Consider the following 13,373-nt stretch of genomic DNA (forward strand, 5'->3'; position numbering starts at 1 on the left):
TTTACTCTATATATGCTTCCCTTAGGTAACATCATTAGAAATCACTCTGTAAATTTCAGTTGTTATGCGGATGATACACAATTGTATTTATTGATAACGCCAGAAGAAACGGATCAATCAACTAAACTTCAGACTGTCAAACTTTTAAAATCCTCCCTTCGGAAAGATTTGAGCTATGTCACTAGCACCATTTCTATGTTTTAAAATGAGTTTCAGCGTCTCCATGTTTATTACAGTTAAACTGTGCATCCATCCATCACTCTTTTTACCTCATGCTTGCCAGCAGCCATTGTTGTAAACTAAAAGATGAGGAAGAAGAAGAGATTTTTTAAGTCTGTGTGTTGTGTGTGGTTGTGAACATGCAGAGTGAAGAAATGCAAACTTAAAACCTGCAAACAGTGTTTTTAACATGGGGAGAACTGCTCCTCCCTGCTTGCTCATTCCCTCTTTGTCATCCTATGGCAATGGACATATGGGGGAGATGCAAACACACACTCACACGCAGACACACATGGACACACCCTTTCCCATTGGACATGAGCCATGGGTGGTTACTGCTCTGTCAGCGCAATCTTTATCACAGAAGGGATGGATGGAGTGAGTGTGTGTGTGTGTGTGTGTGTGTGTGTGTGTGTGTGTGACTGTGTGCAGGTTAGGGTGGTGTCGAGGGGCTTGGGTGACTGACACATAAAATAAAAGGAGATGGGACAACTGCGGCTCATAAAGTTACTAAGTATGACCCATAGAGTATTGATCACTGCACCGAGGTACACTTTAATCAGCACCACAGCGCCGCCCCATAGCACCCATTCCCTGTATTGCTGATGCAGCCTCCTTTGGTGTGGTTTATGTTCACTATTATTTAAAGACCCTGCAGCTTAATCGACTGATGAAAGCATAGATAGATAGTTAGATAGATAGAAGAAAGGTCTTTGCATGCTGTAAATGATGTTTAATTTTGTTGAAAACATAATATTTTCATCATGGCTTTTATTTTTCACAAGTAGTACTTTGAAGCATTTATTCTAGGAAAGCATTTTGCACAGACATTTAACATATCATTATTATGACTCTGAGGAACATGGGTGCTAAAGTGGCTAGTTTATTCTGCCAAGTTGGACAACAGAACGTTTTCTAATTTAAGGAACATCGCTTTCAGCCAAACACTCTCGGCTATTAATTAGGATGACTTCACAGAACAGCCAACAAACACACACACACACACATATAACCGCACACACAAACGCACACACACTTTCCTCTGTCTCTGTTCTGTGCTCTTTCTCACTTGTTGGCTCTCTTTTTGATGCTCCTGTGCTCATAAGAGGGCACACACACATATTCAAATACGCTCAGATGCCCACACACACACGCACACGCACACATACACACACACACGCTTGCACGCACAAGAAAGCACTCTAAAAGCTGGGGGTGGTGAGTCTCATATCTCATGCATCACTCTCCATGCTGGCTCTTCTTCATCTTCTTGTTTACTTTTCTCACCTGAATCAGAAGTCTGTTCAGCTCTGCAGGCAGTCCAGCTTCTCTGCTCTATCCTCAGTTCAAACAGAACCAGGTTTGAACGCTTCAAGTGTGCTTTTAACACAGGTATAAACAATTTATGTTTGAAGTCCTGTCTGATTTGTCTCCACTGAATAGCCATGAAAAGATTAGATTTGGGCATAGATGGTAAAAGTCATATTTCCTTTTGCTGCCAAACGTAAAACCACACCTACCCTGTCACAGGACTAGATTTCACTTGAAACAAAGCCTGCTTAAATTTGTGTCTTCCTTACACTTCTGACTTGCAAAAAATGTTTTTCTCTTTGTGAAGTGAAAGTACAGACAAGGTAATTTCATCTATGTGTGTCAACCTTCATCTGCTCAGCAATTTTTGTCTAAATGGTTGCAGACAGTCACCTTCTCTTGTTTACCTAAGAGAAGCATCTGTTCAGTCAGGGACGACCTGTCAGAGGTGCTCTGCTGGAAACTGCCTCCAATGCACTTTGTCTCCTCGGGCGAACACGACACTTTGGTCCCAATCCAACTCTCTATGCTCCCTTTGTTTCTCTTTAGGGGGGGATGAGAGGGCAGTATCACTTTATGATGATAACGTAATGTAAGCATTCAGTGTGTGTGAGCTAGCTTAGAAGCACTGCACTTTGACCACAATGTCATTTTGTATTTGTACTACATGCTCAGATGTCATTTGAGCTGGTTTAAAGCTGATCAGTTACGGTGAGGTGGCCAATTGATAGCCCCTTTCACACTTCCTCTTCAAGGTGGGAATTTTACACAATTATGCCACCTCGCTGTTTTGTATAAGGGCATAATTGCAGACTGGGGGGGAGGGGCAGAATTTTCTTGCCTTTAAGATGCCAGTGGAGGTAGTAACAGCACTGATATGACATCTGTGTAAAAGGGACAGCTGGTAGGATGGGACTATGGAGGAGACAGGCGTGACATTTTGATGGCGTATTATGTGTGCAACCCACCGCCAGCAGTTTTAAAAAGCTGGTAGCAGTTAGCAGCTAACTCAAACAACAGTGGCTGAAAATGTCGGTAAATTGGGAAAACATATAACAGGGAAAGCAACTGATTGTTATTGCCATATTATGTCATTGTTATTGCTTACATAGCACTGCCGATGTGTATGCCAACGCTATTGTGTTACATGTCACACCCATCATGCCTTTTTTGCTTCCACGATACCGGCATGTTATCTGAAATCACATATTGAAGCAGAATGATGCCACCGTTGTCCGGTTCTGTGTAAAAATGCAAAGACAGCATAAAGAAGGGACTTCGTAGCAGCCCTATAGTGTGGTCTCTGTGTACAACACATTCTAACTCCGACCTCGTCACATATCGACATTTGGTCATGGACTTTCCACATCCAGATACAACGTGCAAGGTACCCTGGTTGTTGACGTTCTGGGACACCGTGTCAAGTTCAAAATACACTTCCGTTTTCACAGGAAGTTTACTTTTTACATACTGTGTCTTTCAAAATAAACGCAATGCGAATTGCCATTATTTTTTCCATCAGCAACAAACACACATGGTTGGGTTTAGGCAACAAAAGCATGTGGTTAGGTTTAGGAAAAAAGAACAGGGTTTGGCTTTAGAGTCTTACGTGACGCGAACGCCGCTCTCCTGGGTGAAAGCCAATGTTTGTTGAACCCACCCACCAACCCTCCTGCCCACCCTACTTGGACTTTCACCGCCTTAACTGACGTTCTTTTCCCGCTGCGTTTCCCCCAACACCGCTAAATGCCATTAAACTATAACGGCGACTGGCCGCATATCATGCAGACGTTAAAGGAAGGATTTTTCGTCAGTGTCTGAAGCCGCAAGTCACTGCCCAAGCACCGGATTTCGACGACTACGAAGTGGTTGCTGTGTAAAATGGGGTAATGATGATGTAAACACAGGCAACACAAATGGGGGGGACTGTGCTCGGGGCATGGTCCTTTGAACCTCAGGATATCTGAATGAAAATGGGTTCTATGGGTACCCATGAGTCTCCCCTAAAGTTGCAATGGCTTGTAAATGTTTTGCTCCTTAAGATCATTGTACTTCAAATCAAAGCTGTATATTTGTATTTTAAGGGAAAATAATGACCAATCTATTTAAAGAACAATTAATCTCCTAACACATGTATAGATACATAACACATTATAACAAAACTGTTGTGGAATTCAAATTGTTAACTGTACAGGTATAAATCTATGCACGTGAGATAATTACTAATATTAATTGTAAAATAAGAAACCAAAGTATATCAGTGTGAAGTTCCTTAACTCTCATATTGACATATTTTTTTTAACAAGCCTATAGAAAACTACATAATCAAATTCGTGAAATTCAGTTATGGCTTTAGGTTTTGGTGTGCCAACCCCAAGATTTTCAGTGGCTCCATCCAACCATCCCTTTGAAACATTTCTAGGGGTTCAACTTGATGTGAAAGATATATATATTTTCCACTGTGTCTCTCCACTTTATAGTGTCCAATAAAAAATTGCCCTACAGTCTCTGAAGAAGAAATACTGGAGTGATATTCAGGGGAATAAGTGTATTGCCTAGATGGCAACACTTGGGCCGTGATCGAGTTCAGAAAATAGGATTCTTTTGTCCTCCTTTAAAAGGATACAGAAATCAATTTTAATCTGATCTGGTCACAATAGCTGTTTTTGACCCCATGAGGGTTACTGGGACAGGGCAGTCCCATCTGCATAACACTATTTCACGCTATTACAGGTTTTGAGCAAAAACTGCATCTTAAATCTACTCAGAGAAATCCAAATCTCTGCTCTTGCTGTCCACTGCACTACCTTCCTGCTCATATTTGGTTGTGTGGTGGGCGTGAATCCAGCTCCCACCGTCCTGTCACGTTCCTCTCTTCCCTGCATTGCTCCGTGACAGTTCTACTGCACTAGCTTTCTAGGGCACGATGCGCTCTGCTCTGGATGCTTTCCAAGTGTTTTTTGTAGAGGAGAGTGGGGGGCCCAGCCTCCTGCAGTATTTTATTCCTATTTCAGACAGGTACAGGGGAAGATACAGAGGAGAGCGAAAGCAACACGATGATTTGCACTGCCCACACCCTGCAGTCAAAGTGTGTGGACAGTACAGGTAAACACTACAGTCCAGTGATTGGGCCACCTGGGCACAGAGAGGACACAAACTCACTTTGCTGGAGAGGTCCAGTCCTGGTCATGTTTTTCCATCGACGGCACAAATGATACCAGCTGCACTGTCACCATGCTATGACTCAGTCTGTAAGCTGCACCTTTCCTTTTGTCCCACTTATCCAGGCCAAGTGAGGAAATCCGGTTAAGCATATACAGTAACCTCACAGTTTTACACCTGTTTGTGTCATTCTTCATGTTTTAAACACAAACGAGCATTGTCTCCTACACTGGAGTGTTTCCAGTTGTCACACTGAGCTGCTTCCTTCACCGCTCCTTTGGCCTGCTGTTGGACCTCAGGGAGCGAATGATCTTTGACACCACAATATGGCGAGCTCTGATGTCACACTTGAGTGAAAACCTTGTAACTCAAATTTTTGTGATTTTAATATTGAATTGAACAATAAGTCTATATACTTTTACTTGAATATTTTGGGGGCTTTTATTTCCAACTGTATGTAAGTACTTCAAGTATGTGAATGCTCTGTGATGTCTTTTAAAGGGACAGTTCACCCCAAAATAAAAAGCACATATTTTTCCTCTTACCTGTGGTGCTATTTATTAATATAGCTTGTTTTGGTGTGAGTTGCTGAGTGTTGGTGATATTGGCTGTGGAGATGTCTCCTGTCTCTTGAATATAATGGAACTAGATGGCACTCCGCTTGTGGGGCTTAAAGCGCTAAAAAAATACATTTGAAAAACTCAACAGCAATGTCTCTTTCCAGAAACCATGACCCAGATACTCAGGATAATCCACAGACCTTGTTGTGAGCAGTTTCATGTAGGAACTATTTCTTTCTATTGAAGTACCACTGCCAGCTGTTTCCCAGCCAGAAGGAAGCATACATCTGCTGCTAGCAAACGTAGCACCAGTAAGCTAGCTAATATCACCACTCAGCCGAGGAGGACGCCTTTCATGTTTACATCTTGTGCTGTCACAAGGACATGCTTCTTGTTAATAAGTAGATGAATGCTTCCTTATGGGCAGTGATTCAGATGATGGGTGTAGAAAGAAAATAGTTCCTGCATGAAACTGCTCACAACAAGGTCTGTGGATTATCTTGAGCAAACAGGTCATGATTTCTGGAAAGTGACATTGCTGTTGAGTTTTTCAAATATATTTCTTTTTTTGGTTGAGTGCCATCTAGTTCCATTTTAATGGAGAAAAGGCACACATCTCTATGGTCAATATCTCCCACACTCGGCAACTCACACCAAATCAATCTAGATTGATAAATAGCACTACAGGTAAGAGGGGAAATGTGTATTTTTGATTTTGGGGTTTCCCTTTAACACATTGGCAAATTCTTCACTTTTACCATGTTTAAAAGAGAACACATGGTTCAATTGGTTGTAAAGGCTCCAAGAGATGAAAAAAGACACCCAGTGCAGCAAATATCATGAGCTAATTTGGTGATGGAGTACAGCTGTCTAAGATGTGAACACATCTTCTCTATTATTTTAGGATTTTATCTGTCTAGCTGAAAATAAATGACCACACTGAGAGGATACCTTTATGGAGGACTACATTGTCATTTTTCTTTCTATATACAATTTGCCAACTCCAATAATTGAAAGGAAACAAAGCGTAAAGTGCAACTGCACAGGCTACTGTTGTGTTACTACAGTAGTAAATGTGCTATAGTTTTTCCTATAGCATTAAAAGGTAATCATGAATTAGGAAGTTATAGAATAGATTCATCAAAGCTATAACTGCTTTTGCACAGTTATTAAAATTGACCAATTTGTGTGCACACTCTAATTCTTCCCTTTAACCCAGTTTCCTGCTGCATAAATGGAAAATAACATCTAATTTAAAGTCGCATTTTTGCTGTCTACATTTTTATATGTTGTGTTTTTGTTCAGTCTTTTTTGAGAGAGCTATTTTCAAGCTGTTCCGGATGCCAAATGATGTGCTGAAATATGTGCTGAGAAGGATACTTCTCATATACTTTGTATATTTAGCTTTTATTTATGAACAGCTAACTCCCAGTGGACCTGCGCGATGGCGTCACTTGAGGTTGTTTGGACATGTTTGACGCACCAGAAAAGCCTATAAAGTCAGCTAGGTAGTCAGCTATTCTGAGAGCGATTCATTTCATATGGCCAGTTCACAAGGCATGCTGTAAATCCCTGAGGCAGTCAGTCAGTCAGTCAGTCAGTCAGTCTGTCTGTGTGTCTGTCTGTCAGTCATTCAGTCAGTCAGCCTGCTCACTGCATGAAGCCATGAAGCTGTGATGCCTTTACGCATTGCAGTAGTACACACCTCCCTCTGTCTGGGACTTCAGAGGTCCTCTACGGGTTGATGGACACGCACACGCACGCACACACACACACACACACACAATTACATGCAATCCCTCCGCCTCCTTTCCCTCTTTCTTTCCCTCCCTTCGCCTCCTCTTTTCCCTCTCTCAGCATCTCTGGGGACCTCAGAGTGCAGCAGGGATGATGGACAGCAGACTAATATCCAAAGCTAACGACTCCTCCCCTCTGACTTCACAGAGCGGCCTGACAGAGGCCACTGTGCCCTTCAGATGGAGGAAGATGACCCATTACAGTATAGAGGAAACGGCGGCCAAGATAAAGCTTAAAAAACTGAGCAAATAGAAGGAGGCATGTGCTGTGAAATCATTAATATTGTAATCTGTACTTTAAAATATGAATACTGTGCATTGAGAGATTTGAAATTGTCATGCAGTTACTCCAGGCATCACCCAGACATCACACTTTGTTCACCTCAGCATGCAGTGATTCAATGACTGTAGTTTCAGTTTGACTAGAAACAGCAAGGACACATTGTCGAATTAGGAGGAATTATCAAATCCTCCATCACACCACATACATTATAAATGTCTCTTGGTAATCTACATTTTCAGACCCTCAGAAGTCGCTCCTGATTTTATCATAGTGCTGATCATTACAGGCACCTTATACAACACAGCAGAGGCTGATGTATGAATCCTTTGTGCTATTCTGGGACAGTAACTGTGTAGAAATTTGCTTGGGTCTGCAAGGGGATAGGGTGAGAGCAGGGACACACTAAGGTTTATCAAGGAGGCACCTCCTGGTTACACTTTTATTATTTAATTGGACCCAGAAAATGTCAGCAGGAATTTCTTGCATCCTGCAGGTGACCCTGTCAAACATAAAAATATATAGTACTGTTATAACCCTGTATCTACACTTGGGATTTATTGTGCATGGTTAGTTTAACCCTGTCAGCCTTGTTTCAAGGACATCTGTAAAATTATCTAGATCAATGACAGCCCAGCTGTGTTCTTCCAGTCAGCTGTAGAAAGGCTGCAGGGAGAGAACCTGTCTGTAATCTACTTTTAAATAGTGTCTCAAAAGCAAATAACAAAACAACAACAAATGCCTGTGAAAGACATATGACAAGCAGCGGGCAGCAGAACAACACTGAATTCCACAGTGGAAAATAGCAGAACTTTGTAAATGATGAATGAAAACTACTTCAAGGCATCTCAAACCCAGTGGCCCGATGGATAAGGCATCAGCCTTTGGAGCTGGATACAAATTAACCCCTCATGCGCTGCTTTTGTTTACACTTTCGAGCATTTCTGTGAACCAGATCGTCATGTACATGCTAAAGTAATGTGTTATACAGATGAAAAAGAATAAGTGATGTATACTGCAGTTAAATCAGCTGTTTCACACCAATAAAGTAGACTGAGGCGCAATTCTTTGGGGGTCTTTCATGCAACATATCCTCATACAATGGTTTGTAAGACATCTTAGGAAAAATGATGCACACCATTTGTATGATATCTTGTAAATTAGCGCCTTCACCAGTTAGGTTAGGTTTAGTCATGGTTGGGTGTTGTCACATTATGTTAAGTATGTACATTATGACATCCGGCCACGAGTCTTGATGACGTAATGTGCGTAACTTAAAATAACTCAGCATTGACTCGGATGAAAGTCCTGTGTTTGTTTGACCCAATCCAGGCCATTTTTAAGGTCTTTTTTAGACCATAGTAGCCTAGAGATTAAGATTTAAGATTGAGATTAATTCAACCCAAGTCAGTGAGGTAAGTATTAATGTTAATGTTACCAGTTAGCTAATGTTAAACTGTTTGATTTTAATGGTGACGTTACAGATGATGAGTCAGCAGCTGACATTTGAATTTACAGAGAATGAGCTGATGAAAATGTTATGTTAACTATGAGGAGTTAAAACTCTGCAAAATGTTATTAACATTAACCACTTACTAATTTACTGACTCCTCTTCATCCCCAATGGGACTTCAGACTGCAATAAGATCTCTCCATCACATTTTGTCCTTGGCAACATGCTGCTCCTCTCCCCATGACAGCTGCATCTTGTCCAGTAGACACACCAGCTAGCTAGTTTCTAACTTTTTGGAGAAATCTTGTTTTGCCCCCCATCAATCATGAATCTACACCAAATCTGCATATTAAATATCCATATTAGACCAAATGCTACTTTTTACACATAAAGAATGTGTTTTAATTTAACTTAGCTGCATTGTTAACACCAAAATTTAAGTCTGTTGCTGGTCCCGGTTAAAAAAAGACACTTGTCTGCTAAGCCACACCGGCCTAACAGCTTTTCTGGAGGTAACCCTGCAATCTCCGGCTACATCTGGCCATACTTATCGTATCAAATTCTGAAAAAGACAGCGATTACACGATGAAGTGCTTGCTGTGCTTCCTGGAAAACACTGAGATCTTCACACGCACATTGAAGCTGCACATACTGTAGGTGAAATGTAGTTAGCTAGCTAATGTTAGCTACGGGCGTGTTCCTTATTCATGTGTGGCGATATTTTTTGAGATTATGATAATGACATTAACTTGTCTCGTAGCCAGTAGTCTGTTGGCCTTTTGAAATCATTAATACTCATCAAAAGGAGCTAGGATTATTAATTAATTGAGAAAAGTTTTATTAAGTGTTGTTTCTCTCATTATTTTTCATTGGCCCACACATTGTAAAAAATGTTAAAATGGAAAGTAACTTGTACTTTTAGTCATTTATTAACCAGGTACTTTTTCACTTTTACTTGGGTCATTTTTTTATGGGAGTAATAGTTCTCTTACTTGAGTGTAGGTTTTCAGTACTCACATACGTCACATGACATTAGTCATTAGCATAGTATGCTACACAAACTAGCACAATACGTTGTTATTAAAATAACTTTAGGACATGACCAGCGTGTCCATCCACTGCCACGCCCACCTGCCCTATGTGGACTTCCTCACTCTTTATACTATGGCAGTTGATCAGAGCATCAACAAAATGCCTGGTGTGTCCCATACTCCTTCAAACGGTCCCTTGGTATGTTGGTATCTGACACAAACCAAGCATCAGTATTTGGCAAGCTGGGAATGAGACTGGGTTGTGTTAGCTGACCTTTAAAATAATATGGGAGTTTATTCTAATTAAGGTATTTGCAAAGTATATTTAATTTGACTGGGCTCTTGTTCTAACAGGCTCTATGTTATTGCAGTTACTGTAATGCCCACTGCTATCCTCTGAAAAGCTGAAGGATGTTTTTGGCTGCCACTGCATACATGCTTCATCCTCTGAATAATCTTTCTCAGGTTATATCAGTGCTCCTCAGACAGTTCAAAGCTTCAAAGTGACCGTGTCCCCGTGGCGTCAGCTGACATCCTGCTAGCTTGCATATTATATCACAATGAATGAGATTTGATACAGAGTCCTATATATCCTACCACATGCCTCGGTAGTTGGTACTTAATAAATCAGAGGTGGTATAGGGGCCATGAGGTAAGACAGCTGGGTCTTTGTCAGCAAAATGGTCCTGTATGTATAGAGGTGATTTCTACATGAGAAGCTGAAATAATGAATGCATGAACCAAGATTTCAGGCTATTTTTATCCTATGTTCGTGGGGAAAATAAGATTAAAAAGACTAATGCTGGCTGAAATATCACTGACAACATAAGCACACGGATGTACCAATCCAGCAAATAGGTCTGATGTTATGCGGCTAATGGCAGGTAACTAAGAATGAATGCATTCAAAAGGATGTTGAAAGGATTTCTAAAGGCCATTCACTGAGGATCTACTGATGCAGACGCCTAAATCGCTGCCTCTTTGCTACATCCTGCCTCGAGAAATGGCACAGCGGCACTAAGTTGCTGTCCTGAGACATAATCCACCTTTCATTTGACTGCAGCAGCGCCGAGAGGCAGAAGTTCAGCATCCAAGGCCGTGCTGTATTTCAATATCAGCTCCTCTTTGTCCCGGGGCAACAGCTTCAGCAGATCAGATGCAGGCTAAGTATCTCTAAAATGGCCATTATGCACATATAGAGGAAGGAAGACCAGCAATAAAAAAGTTGTACTGCACACGAGTGGTATTGTCCTAATTCAAGAACAAAGTGAAGGCTGCAGTTGTTACCAGCTCTTTCAGTCCTCACTAACTGTGGGTCGTAGTCCATCCACTTTTATATTTACTAGTACATCTTTGCTATCAAATATACCTCTATTTATTTTGGTGCACTGCTGTCTATCATACTGTTTTCATACTTTTCTTGCTCTTTGCTGAAAGTTTCCAGCTTTAAAACCTTTATTGTTTTCTATAAATTTTAATTTTCAAATACGTTAGGGAATATGTATGCACCTCAAAATATTCAAATATGGATTTTGGAAGCTAGAAAAACAGCACTACAGCTGCGTTTTCATGTGACAGCAGTGCTATGTTAATTTGCCCTTTTTTCGAATGGCATGCAGTCCCTGTGGAGCTCTGCCATACATATTTTGGGTGTAAAATGCTAATGCAGTTTTCAAATGGCATTCACTGTAATTGTGTGTTTTATAGGTTGCCACAGTGTCAGTGAATTCAGCATAGTCACTGTGTGTTCATTCCAGTATAGCTCAGGCAGGGACAGGTAACTTTCTTTTTTGGCACACATCTATGGTGACTCATCACCTGGACACAGGCCACATTAATCGAAATACAATGATTTGTACTCAAGTTGTGAGACTAACAAAGACTCAACAAGAAAGAATAGCATACACATATCACGTTACGTAAAGAGACAGAACAGGATGCCAGATTACCACCTGGCTGTTTGGATATTGTGCTATTATAAGTGCAAAGTGTCCACAGAATCCAAGAGTGAAATCCTGTCCAAATCATTATAGTTTACAATCACGCAGATTGGGAAAACTCACCATTATTATTGACAAGCTTTTTGGGGTAGACACAAATTGAAGTGCATTGTCTGTATGGGATGACTGTGGAGGAAGGTGTGAACACATATTTTCTTACTCAGCCTTGAAACAGTAGTACAGTGGATTTGGGTCAAGAGCAAAAGTAGCCAACTCCTGACCGTAAAACCAAACTATAAATCATAGGCACATAAATAATAAGCCGCACTACACTGTGATGGTGGAGGACAAAAAAAAACCACCTGTGTGTGTGTGTGTGTGTGTGTGTGTGTGTGTGTGTGTGTGTGTGTGTGCGCACGGGCATTTCTAGGCTATAAACAAGGTGATGGATGCTTGTGCCAGAGTGTGTTGACTGGACACAGCCTCCTGTGTCTTGATTAATTGATGGGAGATACAGCAGTTTAAGCTCCCCTTGGTCCTTTTTGTGCTCTCTGCCTGTCTGCCTCACCATGTGTGTAAAGTGTGGCAATGTTAAGATGAGGAGAAAAAAGGCAAGGGCATTGGAAGCACTTTTGGGGGCAGGGAAGGTTTATTTTAGAGCTGAGGCTTTAGTCGAGCTTCAGAAACAAGGTAAGGTTAAAGGGATAAATATTACACTGTCTTTGTCCTTTATATTTGTCCTTTGTCTGATTTATATAATATCCATTGTTTGTAATGGATGTGTAACCAGGCAGGTGCATGAGACCATAACAAGTTATATCACTAGCTTTAACAACTAGCATATGTAGATGGTCTTGGTGTGATGCTGTTTTGGAATATTTCTGCCATCTAGAGGTCAATAATCAGTTAATCTAGCTTTAATGATTAATTTCGTACATTTTAGTTGTTTTTTCCCATAATTATAATTGGTTGTGATAATATTTTACTCATCAAGTGAATTGCTAAGATCTGGAGATAATAGTGGCATTAGCAGGGTAAGAGACAAAGGCAATCAGAAGACCACAAAGACAGTGAATAACCTCAACTTCAACCATGTTTCCCAACAATTCACTGGTAACATGTTAACCCTTAATGTCAATTTTGAACTGTTAAAACACTGGACAGGAGTGAAAACACCCTAAATGCCATAATTTTAGCCTTAAATTTGCTGACTTTTCCCGAAGTGACCCAAAATGTGCAAAAATGAAAATATTATAAAAATTGTGCACTTTTCTACAGGTGCTACAAATGTTTGTACATTGAGGCTGTTCTGGGCCAAATTTGACACATATTTTTTAAAATGGATTTTAGATCCACCAGGGTGGGTCACATTAAGGAAAATGGTGGTTTTAGGGAATCTTGAGACTGTACAATGTCTGTGTATATTTTTTATGGGACAGTATAGGCATGATCATGTATAGTGACCACACAGAGGTCATAAGGTGCCTTGACAGTGTTGGGAGATCTGCACCTGCAGTGTTACAAAACAACCTCAAAATAGACAAATCAAAGCTAACCAGCAGAGATCAAAAGAGGGGTTAGGGTGGAGTTGGGGGTGGGGGTGAGGCCATTGGACTCACGC

Source organism: Epinephelus moara, chromosome 5 (genome assembly GCF_006386435.1).
Source record: "Epinephelus moara isolate mb chromosome 5, YSFRI_EMoa_1.0, whole genome shotgun sequence".
Lineage (NCBI taxonomy): Eukaryota > Metazoa > Chordata > Actinopteri > Perciformes > Serranidae > Epinephelus > Epinephelus moara.